The sequence below is a fragment of the Capsicum annuum genome, chromosome 9 (genome assembly GCF_002878395.1).
Source record: "Capsicum annuum cultivar UCD-10X-F1 chromosome 9, UCD10Xv1.1, whole genome shotgun sequence".
Lineage (NCBI taxonomy): Eukaryota > Viridiplantae > Streptophyta > Magnoliopsida > Solanales > Solanaceae > Capsicum > Capsicum annuum.
In genome coordinates this window covers 37,327,290-37,343,274 of record NC_061119.1, presented here as the reverse complement: position 1 = coordinate 37,343,274, position 15,985 = coordinate 37,327,290, and positions in this window count along the sequence as shown.

Genomic DNA, 15,985 nt, shown 5'->3' with positions numbered 1-15,985 from the left:
GATTGATGATGGTTCTGGAGTTAATATTCTTTAAATTCACAATGTGAAGAAGCTTGGAGTCTCGATGGATAAATTGTCTGAATGTCATCTTATAATTCAAGAATTCAATCAAGGGGGCAAAGAGCTATAGGTTCTATCAAACTGGAAATATCATAAGGTATCAGTTAAAGCATATTAATGTATGTGATTGACGTAAAGACCTCATATAATATCTTCTTAGGAAGTCCATGGATACATGATAACAAACTGATCATGTCCACCTACCATTAATGCTTTAAGTACTTTGAAAATAGAGTCCAAAAGAAGGTTATTATTGACGATGAACGTTTTACTGAAGTTGAAGCCCATTTTGTAGATGCAAAATTTTACTTAAAGAAACATATATGAAAGGAGGTAATTGTTGGTAAGATGTGTCCTATAAAGGAGGTTGGTACTACAAAGAAGAATGATGAGGCAGCTGGAGAGGTAAATATGGTGGTTAAAAAGTGTCCAACATCTTCTGATGTGAATAAAGTACCTGAGAACAATGTGGAATTGCCGAGTAAGAGGGTTACTCCAATTATTTGTGTCCCAAAGGAAAGAAAGTTAAAGTCCAATCATCTGGTTACAGCAAAATATATTAGGAGGGTTGACTTTTCCTATTAAGCTAATTGATGTGATCAATCCACCTTCAAGGTCGATGGAAGGGTTTGTTAAGTCATCTAATCTTGATCCGCATAAAATATTTTCTGAAAAGCATACGAACGAGGGTTTTGACCTAAACACCTATAAGTTATTGGCAAAATCTGGGTATAATCCCGATGAATTCTTCAAGCTAGGGATGCTCCTACCTGAAGTATTTGGATGGCCAAACCATGGTCTAAATCCTACTCAGAGGATGATGACAGAGAAAAAGTATGTTGTCAAACAATCGCGTGAAGGTTTGGGTTATTAAAAACCATCACTGATTGGTATATCTATAAATAGGGCGTGTATCAACTATATTAACCCTAATGACTATTCTATAGCATCTAACAAAAGGGTTATCGGCTCACTTACCCAAGTCCAAGAACTTTGATATTTGATAGGTTGGGGCCAATGAGAAAGAAATACAAACACAGAGAAATGATAGAAGGATGAAAGAACGTGTTTATGCTAGAGAGACTAATTTTCACAAAGTTGATCCAGTTTGATTCCTTCCAGAATAAGGCGAGAAAAAAAGTCTTTGTTTCATGTGGAGATGGCCTCAAAGCAAGAACTCATACTATAGTTCATACTAAAGAGTGTGAAGAGGATGTAGAAAACATTGGATCATCAAATCACATCACAATGTACGACAAGAAATGTACTCTCCCACATGTGAAGATCAAAGATAAATTCGTTAATAGAAACATATGTCATCATATATCTTTCAATGATGGTAATCCTCAAGAAGTTGAAGATGCTAAAGATGCACTACCTGAACTTGAGGAAGGGGTGAAGAACACTGTTGATGCATTGAAAAAATTCAATCTTGGGACTCATAAAGATTGAAGGCCTACGTATGTAAGTGCGTTACTAGATGAAGATGAAGAAAATAAGTATGTTGAGTTGCTTATGGAGAATAGATATGAATTTTCCTAGAGCTATAAATAAATGTCAGGATTAGATCCTATAATTATAGTTTATCGCCTTGCTGTGAAGAGATGTGCTTACCCTATTAAGCAGACTCAACGTTGCTATAGACTTGAATTAGTCCCTTTGATTGAAACTAAAGTTAACAAGCTCATTGAAGCAGGTTTTGTCCATGAAGTCAAGTATCCTATGTGGATTTCAAGTATAGTACCTATAAGAAAGAAGAATGATCAAATTCGAGTTTGTGTTGACTTTAGGGATCTTAATAATGCATGTCATAAAGATGAATTTCCTCTTCTGATACCCGAGATTATGATTGATGCCACAACTGGATATAAGGTAATGTCTTTCATAGATGGTCATTTAGTTATAATCAGATTTGTATGGCTCTAATAGATGAAGAACTCACAGTCTTCTACACTCCTAAAGGAATATATTGCTACAATGTAATGCCTTTTGGTTTAAAGAATACTCATTTACTTACCCATGAGCTATGCAAAATATTTTTGATGATATGCTTCATAAAAATGTTGAGTGCTACGTTGATAACCTAGTGGTGAAATAAAGAAAGAGAGATGGACACCTCCATGATCTGAGGATGGTATTTGAATGAATTAGAAGATACCAACTCAAAATAAATCCTTTAAGTGTGCTTTTGGATTTGCTTTTGGAAAGTTCTCTTTATTGTTCAACATCGCAGGATTGAAATTGATCAAAATAAGGTAGATATTATTTTGAAGATGCCTGAGACTAAAGATATTCAAGAGTTGAAAAGTTTGCAAGGAAAGTTGGTATATCTTAGGAGGTTCATTTCAAATCTAGCTGGTAGGTGTCAACCATTCAGTCATCTTAATGAAGAAACATGTCCCCTTTGAATGGGACCAGGCTGCACCAATGCTTTTTAGATTATAAAGTCTTATCTAATAAAGACACTAGTACTTGTGTCTCCCATATTTGGAAAACCATTGATATTATATATTGCGGCATAATAAATATTAGTAGGAGCACTTCTAGCACAAGAAAATCATGAAGGGAAAGAAAATGCCCTTTATTACTTGAGTCAGAATATCAAGTGCTTATATTTGGAATCGAAATGGTTGTTGATATAAAACAATTATAATTGCTAGTATTTGAAGAGATTCCAAGTTAGTAATCAACCAATTTTTAGGCAGTTATGAGGTCAAGAAACTTGATTTTCTTTCTTATCATGATTATGCTCAAAAGTCGATAAGTTGTCTTGTAGAGATGACCATTTAACATATCCCTTGGACGAAAAACAAAAGGGTTGATTCATTGACAACCTTAGCTTCTCCATTGGTATCTCCTGATCAAATGTAAGTCATAATTTTCAAAGATAGGTAGTACCACCAAATGAAAATGTAGAGGAAGTTAAATAGGTTATTACTGCTTCTGAGGCCAAGATTGAAGACTGGCGACAACTAATAATTGATTACTTGTGTTATGGAATTTTACCAGACATCCCTCAAAAGAGGATAGAAATATGACGTCGAGCCCCTCACTTTCTTTACTATAAGGGTACATTCTATAGATGATCATTTGACAGAATACTTTTACATTATTTAGGCATAGATGAGTCTATTTAATCTATGCAAGAAGCTCATTCTGGAGTGTGTAGGGTGCATCAGTATGGGCCAAAGATTTATTCTCATATAAAAATAATGGGTTATTATTGGCAGACTATGGTGAATGATTGCTTAGATTATGCTTGAAGGTGTAAAGCTTGCCAATTTAATGCAAATTTCATACATCAACCCCAGAGGTATTACACTCGATTGGTGATTAATGGCCATTTGAGGGATGGGGAATTGGATGTTTTTGGACCATTGCCGAAGTCTTCTGGTGGACATTTGTACATCCTAGCTACAACTTATTATTTTTCAAAATGGGATGAAGTTGTTCCACTGAAAGAAGTAGAGAAAGAGATATATACTGATGAATAATGGTAAGCCATTTGATAATAAGTTAATCACCAAGATATGTGATATTTTTGGATTCAAGCAATGCAACTCCTCTATATATTATGTTGCTACCAATGGCTTTGCTGAAGCATTAAACAAGACACTATATAACTTGTTGAAAAAAGTCATTTCAAAATCTAAGAGGGATTGGCATAATAGAATGGAAAAAGAACTTTGGGCATATAGAATAACATATCTCTCACCAACACAGGAAACTCTTCATTCACTTGTTTATGAAGTTGAAGCAGTTTTGCCACTTGAGCGTCAAATCCTATCACTGCAACTTGCTATTCAAGAAGGACTCATTAATGAAGAAAATGCTCGGTTATGCCTTGAAGAATTGGAGGCTTTAGATGAAAAGAGGCTAGATTCTCAACATAGCCTGGCATGCTCTCAAGCCCACCTATCTTGATCCTTTAAAAAGAAGGTCCGCCTTAGATTATTTCAAGTGGGTGACCAACTTCTTATTGTAACAAGTGCCATTATCATCGATCGTCGATCTGGAAGCAAGTTCTCAGCTAAGTAGTATGGGTAATATATCGTACAAGAAATACACTCAAGTGGTACTTACAAGCTTGTTGACTCGGAAAAGTTCATAAAGAGATACTATCCTTGAAGAGAAGTAGAATGCTCCTTAAAGCATGAGCTTAAACTGTATGTCGCTCCTAGCCCGCAAGACTATTAACTATGTATGCCCCCCCCCCCCCCCCCCCCCCCCCGAAAAAAAGGAAAAAAAAGTCTGATAGGTTGAAAATCTTAAAATAGGTGGCCTAGACAAAAGTTAGGAACATAAATAAATACATAAATAAGCAAACTTATTGCTCCTTCAGAACTACGTTATGACTTGATCCTCTTTACTGTGGTACGTAGGCACTTAGAGTTTCATTATAAATTCAGTCCCATTAGTAAAAAAAGATAATATCATAGTTCCAGTATTCATACTTTGAGTTATGAGTTTTCTATCTGAAGATGCGAAAAATTGAAAAGTCGAGAAAAGCAAAACCCGAGACTTGAAAGTATTAATTATAAAGATCCAAATGATCTAATTTTTGAGTTTTGGATATGTTTTAGATTTGTGAGTCTATTTTATGGAGAATTAAGCGGATTTGAATTTCGGTATTCCTACATCAAGGTACAATATTTTTGGTGTAATCGCGCAAACCTGAAAATATTTGCCTGGAAGCATTTAAACTTGACTTCAAAATATTATTTAGAACAATCCAAATGCTCTAAACTTTTGAATTTTGGAAATGTTTTAGATTTGAGAGTCTAGTTTATGTAGGATTAAGAGATTTTCAATTTAATATTCCTGCATCAAGGTACAACTTTTTGGTGTAGTCGCACAAATCTAGAAATGTCTGCCTGCCATCGTTTAAACTTAACTTTAAAGTATTATTTTGGATATGTTTTAAATTAGGAAGTCTAGTTTTTGAGGAAAAATCAAGTAGCTCATAATTTTTACAGGCCCACCTCCAGATATGAATTTTCTACCATAAAAACACAAGTCGTTGAACAACAAAATTTAACTGAAGTTGAGGATTAATAGGATATCATCAATGCATCATAAGTGAACAATTCCAGAAGTTGAAAAACTAAAGAAGCATTGAAAATAATGTTTAATATAAATCCAAATATAAGGGGTTTATTAATGTTACTGAATTCAACTAATCAGACAAAGTAGAAGGAAAGAAAGCAAAAATGTTTGAAAACAAAGAGAGACATTTCCTAAAGATAATCTAAACACAGCTTATAATTAACTAAATCCTGAAGAGAATCCTTTAAGACTTGCTTATTATTTTCAACATCATTCGAGGCAATTTTAGTTGCCAATAAAATGTCAACACACTTAGAGAACTCTTCTTCAGCAGTGGATACTTTGGATTCAATTTCGTTAGCTTCTTCCTTGGCAGCATCTCGGAGGATTTTCAACTTCTTCACCTTCTTTCTTGCCTCCTCAAGAGATTGGCAAGCAGTAGATAGTTCTTCAGATTTCTTATCCCTTTCCTTCATCACAAGTTTAAGATGCTCCTTTGCTTTTAGATTTGACTCTGACTTTTCAATTTCTGTAGCCTTATCAATAAGGGTCGACCGTGCTTGGTCATAGGAAGTGGCGAGGTCGAAGAAAGACTCTAATAAATTTTTCAAAGGGAAATGTCTACACCTATTCTGCTCATGTCCTTAAGTACTACTTGGATCTCATCTATGGGAGAAGAGGCACAGTTCACAGTAAGAACTTCTAACTTGGTGTGGATGCTAGCCTAAGCTTTCATAACGAATTCCTTTCTTAGCTTTGAGACAACCTTCCTTCTATAAAATATAGACATGGTTATTGCTGGTAATTTATGAAAATCTGAGTTTGCACTTACTTTAGCTTTCACACTCAAGTAGAAGTGACCTCTTTCTCAAAATTTGAGGCAGAACATACTTTTATAGAATTTGGTCCCGCTATAGATTCACCACTGGCTTGTGATCTACCACAATGGGAAGGACCCAGTATGTTGACATTTTTTGGATGCACATAAAAAAGAAGAAACAATTAGTAAAGTAATTGGATAACCATAGAATAAGTGAGAAAGTTTGAATCATTACCTCTTTGATAGCTATCAGTGTCCTTGAAGAACTAATATTGTCATTGAAAATCTCTACCACGTGCAAATTAGCATTTGACAGTTCTTCTAAGAATGGTCTCACTTTTTCCCCCAACAACGATCTCCTTGCTGCTAGCACTTTCATCTTTGGATGACCGTTAGTTAGGAGCTTGATAGGGAAGGATTGGCCTATGTTCTTCTCAAACTTCTTCATGCGAAGGTTCTTTAGTCTTCTCTACAACTCCTCTAGACTTTAAAGTGGGAGACTCGTTCACAACTAATGCTTCTTTATTATATTCTTGAAGAGCGTCAGTACTAGGACTCATAACATTCACTAGAGATTATATGTGATCTTCTCGAACACTCCCATGCACCTTTTCCCAGCAAGACATATAATTTGATGATAACAATTTGTTCAGATTGGAATCACTAGGGGGGATTTTTCCTTGTCCATGGATTTAGCTAACACACAAATGGGTGCAAGTATCAATCCCGCTTCTAACGAAGCTTCCCAAAAATCTTGATCTAGTAAGCTAGGGGGATCTTAAAAAAACTAAATTGACATATAAATCATTGGGTACTATAAGTCTCAATAATAAAGCCATTACCTTCCCTTAAAGCAAGATAGTTCCATGGAATACTTATGAAGAAATTTGACTGGAATTCCTTGGCATTTCCATCACCATGGTAGTGATAGGCTTGAGGTCTCTCGAGAAATGTGCTATGCCAAGCAATATTTCTCCCTTCATGTATGCATTCTATTGATTCTACCTTGTAGTAGTACCTAGAAGCACCTTAGCTAGAATATCCAGCCATGAGAGGATCGGTTGGCCTATCTGTCAATAGAAAATGAGTATTAAAGTAATGGGCCAACCAACCATATATATAATAAACTAGGAAGCATGCCTAAAAAAAATCAAGCCACGAGCATTCTGATATTGTGTTTAGTCCCTATAGATACTAGCTAAGACCTGAATACAAGGCTAATTCTTCATCCACTTGCTAAGTGACAGAAAACTCTAAAGACTCCTGGATGAATAACATCTCCTTCATTCGTAGGAAACACAAACACACACAACCAACAATATAAAATGGCAACCAAGTATGTATAATGCTTCTTGTGACTCTTAACTCCTAGATTATGAAATAAGCCATTTTTTAGATGAACAATTAATAGCCTTGTCGAGCTTCCTAGTTGGATTATGTGATGATTTCAGATGAATAGATTTTTTCTCTCTTCTTGGTGGAGGAGGTTCATATTTAAAAGCTTTCTTACACCCAAACTTTGTCCATTTACTCACAGGAACTCTTGGATTATCACCAGTACCTTCTCGTAGCTGATGGAAGGCATCGAGTAGATACTCACAAGTTTCAGGGAAGAACTTTTTCCCCTTATCATAAGTTCCTGTATGTTCTGCAATATCCAACACGACTTTCTCACAAAGTCTTTCTATTATCAATTGACCTCAAATTATATGTATATCCCAAAAAGAGATAGGGATATTTCTCCAATCGAGATAAGCAACGTATTCATGACAAGAAACCAAGCTTAGCAGAAGGCTCGTAAGATATTTGTATTATGGTCATAAGTAAAGAGTGAACCATATACGACATAGTAAATATTTGCATCCTTTGAAGTCTAGCAACTCCTACTAAGAACATCTTAAGCCCATTTCCAATAACCAAGAATGTAGTGAAACTCTCCACTAAGCTAAAAAGTGTCACCCCACCTATTCTTTCGATTTATGATTTGTCATCCCAATAATGGAAAAGTAATAGCAATATATTTTGTATGATGATTGGAAGAAAAAAGTACCCATGTCATAGGTTGACGACTATGGTATTCAAGAGTCCATTGGTTCAAACTAGATATGTTCTTTAAAGATGGCCACAGAGTAACATATTGTCCATCTAATGGAATACCAATGAGTAGCTTTGTCTTCACCTTGCTATCCTTGTGATATGATATTATAAGATATCGCAGCTCGGGGCAAGAAGATACTAAATCTCTAAAGTAAACTGTGATTCAAACTACCAAAAAAAGTATTTCAGTAGCACTTACTCGATAGTTCAATAATTATTGATCCTAAATTGAAAATGTGATCAACATCAATTAAATATTGATCATACAAAGTCTTCGAGTTGGGCAATATGAGGCTTTCGGTTCAGCCTGTGTGAAGTAGTTGCCTCAAATAATGAAAGGCCGTTGGTTTAAACTGTGTAAAAGTCTTAGTCGCGGATCATGTAAAGTATCTTCCTTAGACGTTGTGAAGTCTTTGACTTGAACAAGGTAAAATTTTAGCTTAGACTGTGTAAAATCTTTACTTCAGGCAACATAAAGTCTTTGACTCAGACGGTGTGAAAGTCTTAGCTGTGAACCATGTAATATCTTTGCCTTAGATAGTGTACAGTCTTTGTCTCGAGTGAGGAAACACTTATGATACCTTATGCTCAAATATTCAGTTTTTTTAAGACCTCAAATTTACGATGTTGAAGCAAGGATATTAAACATATTCCTTCACACCATAAGATCAATAGGTTGCACTATGATAAAGTTTCCCAAGCTATGGCATCCATAATATAATATTGTTCCTGGTGACCTACGAAAAGGAGGCAACAACAAACAAATACACAAAAGAGAAAAAGAAAATTGCATGAATATTCGTATATGTTCATTATCAAAGATGATGACACCAATTTAATCTCCAAGAAAAAAAGAGAAAAGTAATAATGTCAAAATTACATACTTTCTCAAGATATTACCTTAATGTAGCTAATGATTTTACATTAGCAAACTCAAAGCAAGCACGAAAATAAAATTTTGATGAATGTGCACGTAACTAATAAAGATAATTCATTGATTAAAGGAGTTATTTACTGATAAATTAAATAACAATACTACAAATAAAGTACTTCTACTTTTGAAAGCCAAAAACAAATAAATAAAATTTAAAAAAGAAAAACAAAAAGGTTGTTGAAGTAGCAAAAACAGTACCCTTTTTCCCTTTGTTTACTTTTTTTTTAAAAAAAACTTTTGAAAAATAAAAACAAGTGGTTGCTTCTGTACGTTCAAGCGATACATTTTTATTTTTTTATTTTTGCCAAAAGTTCTACTCGACTCCTGTATGCAGTTGAAAAAAATAAAAGCAACACACAACTTACTTGATAAACGTGAGTTTTTCTCTCTGCTCCATAATTGAGTTAAGAAATATTTTTTAATGAAAACTCAATGCAATAGGCTGCTATTTATAGAGGGGGTAGAGAAAATAATAGTCTCCTAGTAGGACACAAATTCTATATTGAGAAACCAAATATTTTTGAGATAACGACAAACAAATATTCCTTTTCCTATCAAAAGGCTAAGAATTCTCATAAAGGTTATTAAGAACTTTAAAGATAATAGTCCTCAAATTTTCTTGGCAAGGTGGGGCCCACTTTACAAGCAACAAATCATCGTTTCACTACTAGTGAAACTTTTGCGCGTGAAAATTTTCAACATGGACATTTATTTACTCCTTCTATTTCATTTTATGTGACATACTTTGATCGGACACGGTGTAAGAAAAAAAATTCTTCTGGGATCTCGTCAATACGAGAGCCGAGTTAGGAGCCAGCGAAACAAATATTTGCTAAGTACAAGACAACGAAAAGTTATATTGTTGTCTTAATTTACTTCAAGTCTAATCCGTTGATTTTTTTTTTTTAAATTCTGACTTGATAAGTTTTGAAGTAGGGGGCATTTGTGAATATTGAAATTTTATTAAATTTAAATTCATATATTTATTTGGACTATATTAAATTCAAGAAAATAGTCCAAATAGTATGACTAATGTAATTGAGTTAATAATCTAATCTCATATATATTGGGGTAATTTAATCAAAATGATGAACCCATATTTATGAACCCAAGGCTTAAATGGGTGCTAGCTCAGCTTAAAAGTCCTAGCACATATCTCTTGTCACATGAGGTGGCAATCCATGTTAAATAAAATGAGCCACTAAAAGCATGACATGTGTCAATATTATGTGGCAATCCAAGTCAAATGAAATGAGTCACTAAAAGCATGACATGTGTCAATCCAAGTTAAACGAAATGAGCCACTAAAAGCATAGCATGTGTCAATATTATGTGGAAATCCTAATTAAATGAAATGAGCCACTAAAATCATGCCACGTGTGCAGATGATATGTTCTAGCCAATCAAATTAAAGTTTTTCACCAAATAAATGTGATTAGTCAATTTCAAATCGACAAATCAAATCACACAATTGGCTTATCCTTCCAACTATAAATAGGGGCTCTCGTAATTCACAGATGGGAGGATTTTGAGAAAGAAAAAGCAAGAAGCGAGCTCGCGGATCAAAATTCATAATTTCTCTGCAAGTTATAAGTTTCAAGCAATCAAGCTCAAGATCAAGTTCAAGATCAAGAACGAAGGAACTTTTATTCAAGATCAAGTTACTAGTTCATATTTGTGATTCGAGACAATTATCGAAGTGTTTGTGACAAACTAATATTCAAATTCGAGTTCAAAGATGAAGATTCATTATCAAGCTACTCAAGTCCTTGAATCCAAATCAAGTTCAAGTCCAAGTTCGTATTACTTTGAAGAATCAGAGAATTATCATAGAGACTGTAACACTTACTACATTTGAAATCAAATATTATATTTTGTTACTTTAATTTTTCTGTCTCGATTATTATTTTCTTGACTCGAAGAATTTATCGTCTATATGCACATCTTAATGAAAAATACAAATATGGGTGAAATTACTTGCCAAATCTAAAATTGTAAAACTCACTTATTGAAATCAATAAATCAATTGTTGCAATAATATTCTTGTCTCGATTATTATTTTTGGTCTCGAGAATTTAATTGTCCAACAAATTTTGGCATACCCAGTGGGACAATCTCTACCTCTCATCTCAACTTTTTAGACTTTGAAAATTAAGAACGCCGAAATGACTTCCAAGAAGATTAACTTTCAATCAACTTCTTCTAAGGCTGCTGATTCAAGGTTCTCTGCCAAAAAATAAGCATTCTTGGTGTTACTTGTGGGATCTTGGGAGCTGTCACGAGGAGTAAGGCAAACATGTTAGGACAAAAACACATCCAGTGTCATCCGTACCAACTCCATTTTTTGGATCTTCAACCCCAAAAGGAATGAATTCCAGTGCAAGTGCTTCAAAGGAGGAAGCAGTGTCGCAGAATCACTTAAGAAGACTCTTTCTCTACTTGAGCATTTTGGTTCCAAATACTCTGGCGCAAAAAATGATGGTCATTTAACAAACGCATCATCTCCACTTACACTGCATAAGTTGAGCACTTCGAAGATCAACCTATGTGATAATTCATGTTACTCTCCGACATATTTAGTGATCATACAAGCAATGGTAACTGATACCTCATCTATAGAGGAGCAGCTTGCGAATCTGACAAAGGCAATTAAAGGCCTGACCAACTATGTTTAGAATCAAGAGGCTAGGATTGATAAGATAGTGGATAGGGTGGAAGGCTTGATAGATGGAGAATCTATCCATGCATCATGAAAATCACCAAAGGTTCATGAGATAGAAAATCCTGTGAAACAAATACCACCGACTAAAGAGGTGCAAGTTTCTGCTGAAGGAATGATCCCGATTGGGCAATTGAGGTATTCACTGAAGGGACCCTCAAAGACAAGTATGATGTTGTCACCAAGTCTTCCCTTGAATATGCCAAGCCCTACACTGTGAGAATAGATAGCCTCAAAATGCCTGTCGGCTATCAACCCCCCAAATTTCAATAATTTGAGAGCAAAGGTAATCCAAAACAATATGTCGCACACTTTGTTGAGACATGTAATATTGCTGGAACTTACGATGACTATCTTGTCAAATAATTTGTTCGTTCCCTAAAGGGAAATGCCTTTGATTGGTATACGGATCTCGAGCCTAACTCCATCGATAGTTGGGAGCAATTGAAACATGAGTTCCTAAATTGGTTTTATAGCATAAGGCGTACAGTGAGCATGATAGAGCTCACAAATACTCAGCAAAGAAAGGATAAGACAGTCATCAACTTCATCAATAGATGGAGAAATATGAGTCTAAACTACAAAGATAGGCTCAGTGAAGCTTCTGCAATAGAGATATGCATCCAAGGAATGCACTGGGGGCTTCTATACATTTTCCAAGGAATTAAACCAAAATCCATTAAAGAGTTAGCTACTTGTGCTCACGATATGGAGTTAAGCATGTCTTCTGCTGAAAAAGAAGGAGCGCCTATCCATGACCTTCAAGAGGAAAAAATAAGCAAAAACTCAAAATATGGGGAAAGTTTGTCCCCAAAAATGACAACAACGAGTCAATAAATGTTGATGTGTCTCCTGTGAAGGTCATCACAAAGGTGAGCAAGAAGCAAATTATGAATACGACTTCTGGAGCACGTCCAAATTAGAAAACTTTAATGGAGATACAAGAAAAGAAATATCCCTTCCTTGATTCTGATATTACCGAGATTTTCGATGAACTCCTTCAGCATAAATTCATTGAAATCCCAGAGATGAAGCATCCCAATAAAGCTGGAAGAACCAATGACCCTAATTATTGCAAATATCATAGGCTTATAAGTCACCCTCTGGAAAAATACTGTCTTTAAAGATAAAGTCATGTAACTGGCAAAAGAGAAGAAGATCTTCTTCAACGATGGGACGGCCAATTCTTATCAAATATCCATCACTTTTGGCTCGCTCGACCCAGTCTAAATATGTGTTAGAGAGAATAATGAGAAAATATTAGAGCCCGACAGGTCTTCAATTAACAAAGATGATGATGAAGGTTGAACTCTGGTGACCAGACGTAGACACAAGAAGACGAGTCTGCAAAATGAGATGTACGAGAAGCCAATTGGATGAAAAATGGTAAAGAAACCAAGGAAACAGAAGCTGGTTGAACTTCTAAAAAGGACGACCGTCATAGAGCTTCACCCCCTAAAACTTTGATGCCTGGTGACTTCAGAGGAATTCTTACCAAGTTGGTTTCATGTAAAGACTGTCCAAGTCAACCTTCATGCATCTTGTTTTAACACCACCAAAGAAGGGGCAAAGTGTGAGAATCTACCTATGAAAGTTCCTTCATCTTCCAAAAAGCTTGCTGAAACTCTTGGCGAAGAGGCACATATGTGTGATACAAAAATCACATTCATAAATAACGATCTTCTGCTTGGTGAGGCCTTACATAACTATCCCTTATACATGGTGGATCAAATTCTAGGAAAGAAGATCAATAGAATCTTGATAGATGAGGGATCTAGAGTCAACATCCTGCCTATCCAAATGATGAAGAAACTTAGCATCGCTACTAGCAAACTGGACGAAAGTCGTATAATGATCCAAGGCTTCAACCAAGAAGGCCAGAGTGCCATGTTATGTATTAAGTTGGGGATTCCTATGGATGATTTTCAATCAAACCAATTGATGCATGTGATCGATGCCAAAACTTCATATAATATATTGCTTGGTAGGCCTTGAGTGCACGGGAATAAAATTATCTCGTCCTTTTACTACCAATACTTAAAGTACCTTGAAGGCGGAGTGGAAAGAAATATAGTTGCCGATGACAAGCCATTCACTAAAGCTGAGTCATATTTTGCCGATGAATTCTACTTCAAGAAGCATGTTGTGGATGAGAAAAGGATTGAAGATGTCACTAAGACCAAGTGTGATGATCTTGCATCTAAGAAGTTCGTGGTGACTATCGAAAAAGTCACCACCAAGAAGCCTCTCTCCACTTCAAATAAAAAAAGTGTTACTTCTACAAAAAAAGGCAACTCCCGTTCTTCGCTACTTACCGAAGGTAAAGAAAGAGAAAGATCACCCCTCGGATTCCCAAGATAATGTGCTAAATGGGCTAACTTTACCTATAAGGAAGATTGATGCAATAAATCCATCCTCAAGACTTCTTGAAGAATCTGTGGCTCAAAATCTGCCACAAGAGATGACACTTCCTACGAAGCGTACGAAAGAAGGCTTTGATCCAAATACATATAAGCTATTTGTAAAGGCTGGATACAATCCTAATGAGCCATCAAGGTTGGGAAAACTTCTATCGGGGGGTACAACCAGGCAAGCATGTGAAGGCCTAGGATACACGCAGCCACCTCAGATTTGCATCTCCATAAGAAGGGTAGTCAGTAATTACATTATCATGGAAGAAGAATCCACTGCTGCTAATAAAAGACCCTTTATATTTGACCGACTTGGAGGGTCAACTGCAAGAACTTCTGTGTTTGCAAGGTTGGGACCTCTAAATAAGAGAAACATCAATAAGTGTAAGAGGAGTCATCAAAGCACGATAATGCACACTTCACTTAAAATACAAAAGGATTTCCAAAGTTTGATTCCTTCTAGAATGAAGCGACAGACGAAACTGGTAGTTTCATGCAACAAGCTGTTAAAAGCAAAGGCTCAAACTGTGGTTTATACCAAGGAACATAAGGAATATAAAGAAAGTGTTGGCTTCTCATATCATGTTACAGCCCAGAATGAGAATGAGGCCTCATCTTAAATGAAGGTTAATGAAGCAATAGAAGGTACTTTCTGGTGTCACCATATATCCATCAACGATGATGATCCTCAAGAGGAGAAAGATGCTGGAGATGCTCCATATCGACTTGAAGAAGGAGTGAAGGCTATAATAGATCCCTTAAAAGAAGTTAATCTTAGAACCGATGAAGACCCATGACCAACTTATCTCAGTGCTTTTCTATAGATGGAGGAAGAAATTATTTATATGGACATACTCAAAAAATATATGGATGTCTTCACCTTGATCTATAAGGAAATACCTGGATTAGATCCAAAAGTAGCGGTCCATCAGTTGGCGATCAAGAATGGTGCTCGTCCTATTAAGCAAGCCCAAAGACGCTTTAGGCCAGAGTTGGTTCCTCTGATTGAAAATGAAGTTAACAAACTCATTGAAGCAGGCTTTGTTCGTGAAGTCAAATATCCCAAATGGATTTCAAGTATTGTTCCAGTATGGAAGAAGAATGGCCAAATTCAAGTTTGTGTAGACTTTCAGGATCCCAACAATGCATGCCCTAAGAATGACTTTCCAATTCCCATACCAGAGTTGATGATTGATGCCACCACTGGTTATGAGGCAATGTCCTTCATGGACAGTTCATCGGCTATAACCGAATCCGCATGGCGCCAAGGAATGAAGAGCTCACTACATTTCATACACCCAAAGGTATTTATTGATACAAGGTGATACCTTTTGGTTTGAAGAATGTTGGAGCCACTTATCAAAGGGCTATGCAAAACATCTTTGATTACCTACTCCACAAAAATATTGAATACTATGTGGATGATCTAGTGGTGAAGTCAAGAAAAAGAGATGACCACTTAAAAGACCTAAGAATGGTATTTGAGTTACTTCGAAGATATCAACTTAGGATGAATCCATTGAAGTGTGCCTTCAGAGTTACTTCTGGAAAGTTTCTTGGTTTCATTGTGTTACACCGAGGAATTGAAATTGATCAAGCCGAGGTTGATGCAATTTTGAAGATGCCGGAGCCTTGAAATATTCATGAATTAAAAAGCCTTCAAGAAAGGTTAGCATATTTAAGGAGGTTTATCTCAAACTTGGCTGGAAAATGTCAACCATTTAGTCATCTCATGAAGAAGGATACTCCCTTTGAATGGAACCAAGCTTGTAGTAACGCCTTTGAGAGTATCAAATCATACTTAATGAAGCCACCCGTTCTTGCGGCACCCATACTTAGAAAACCATTGATACTCTACATCGCGGCACAAAAGAGGCCAGTTGGAGCACTACTGGCTC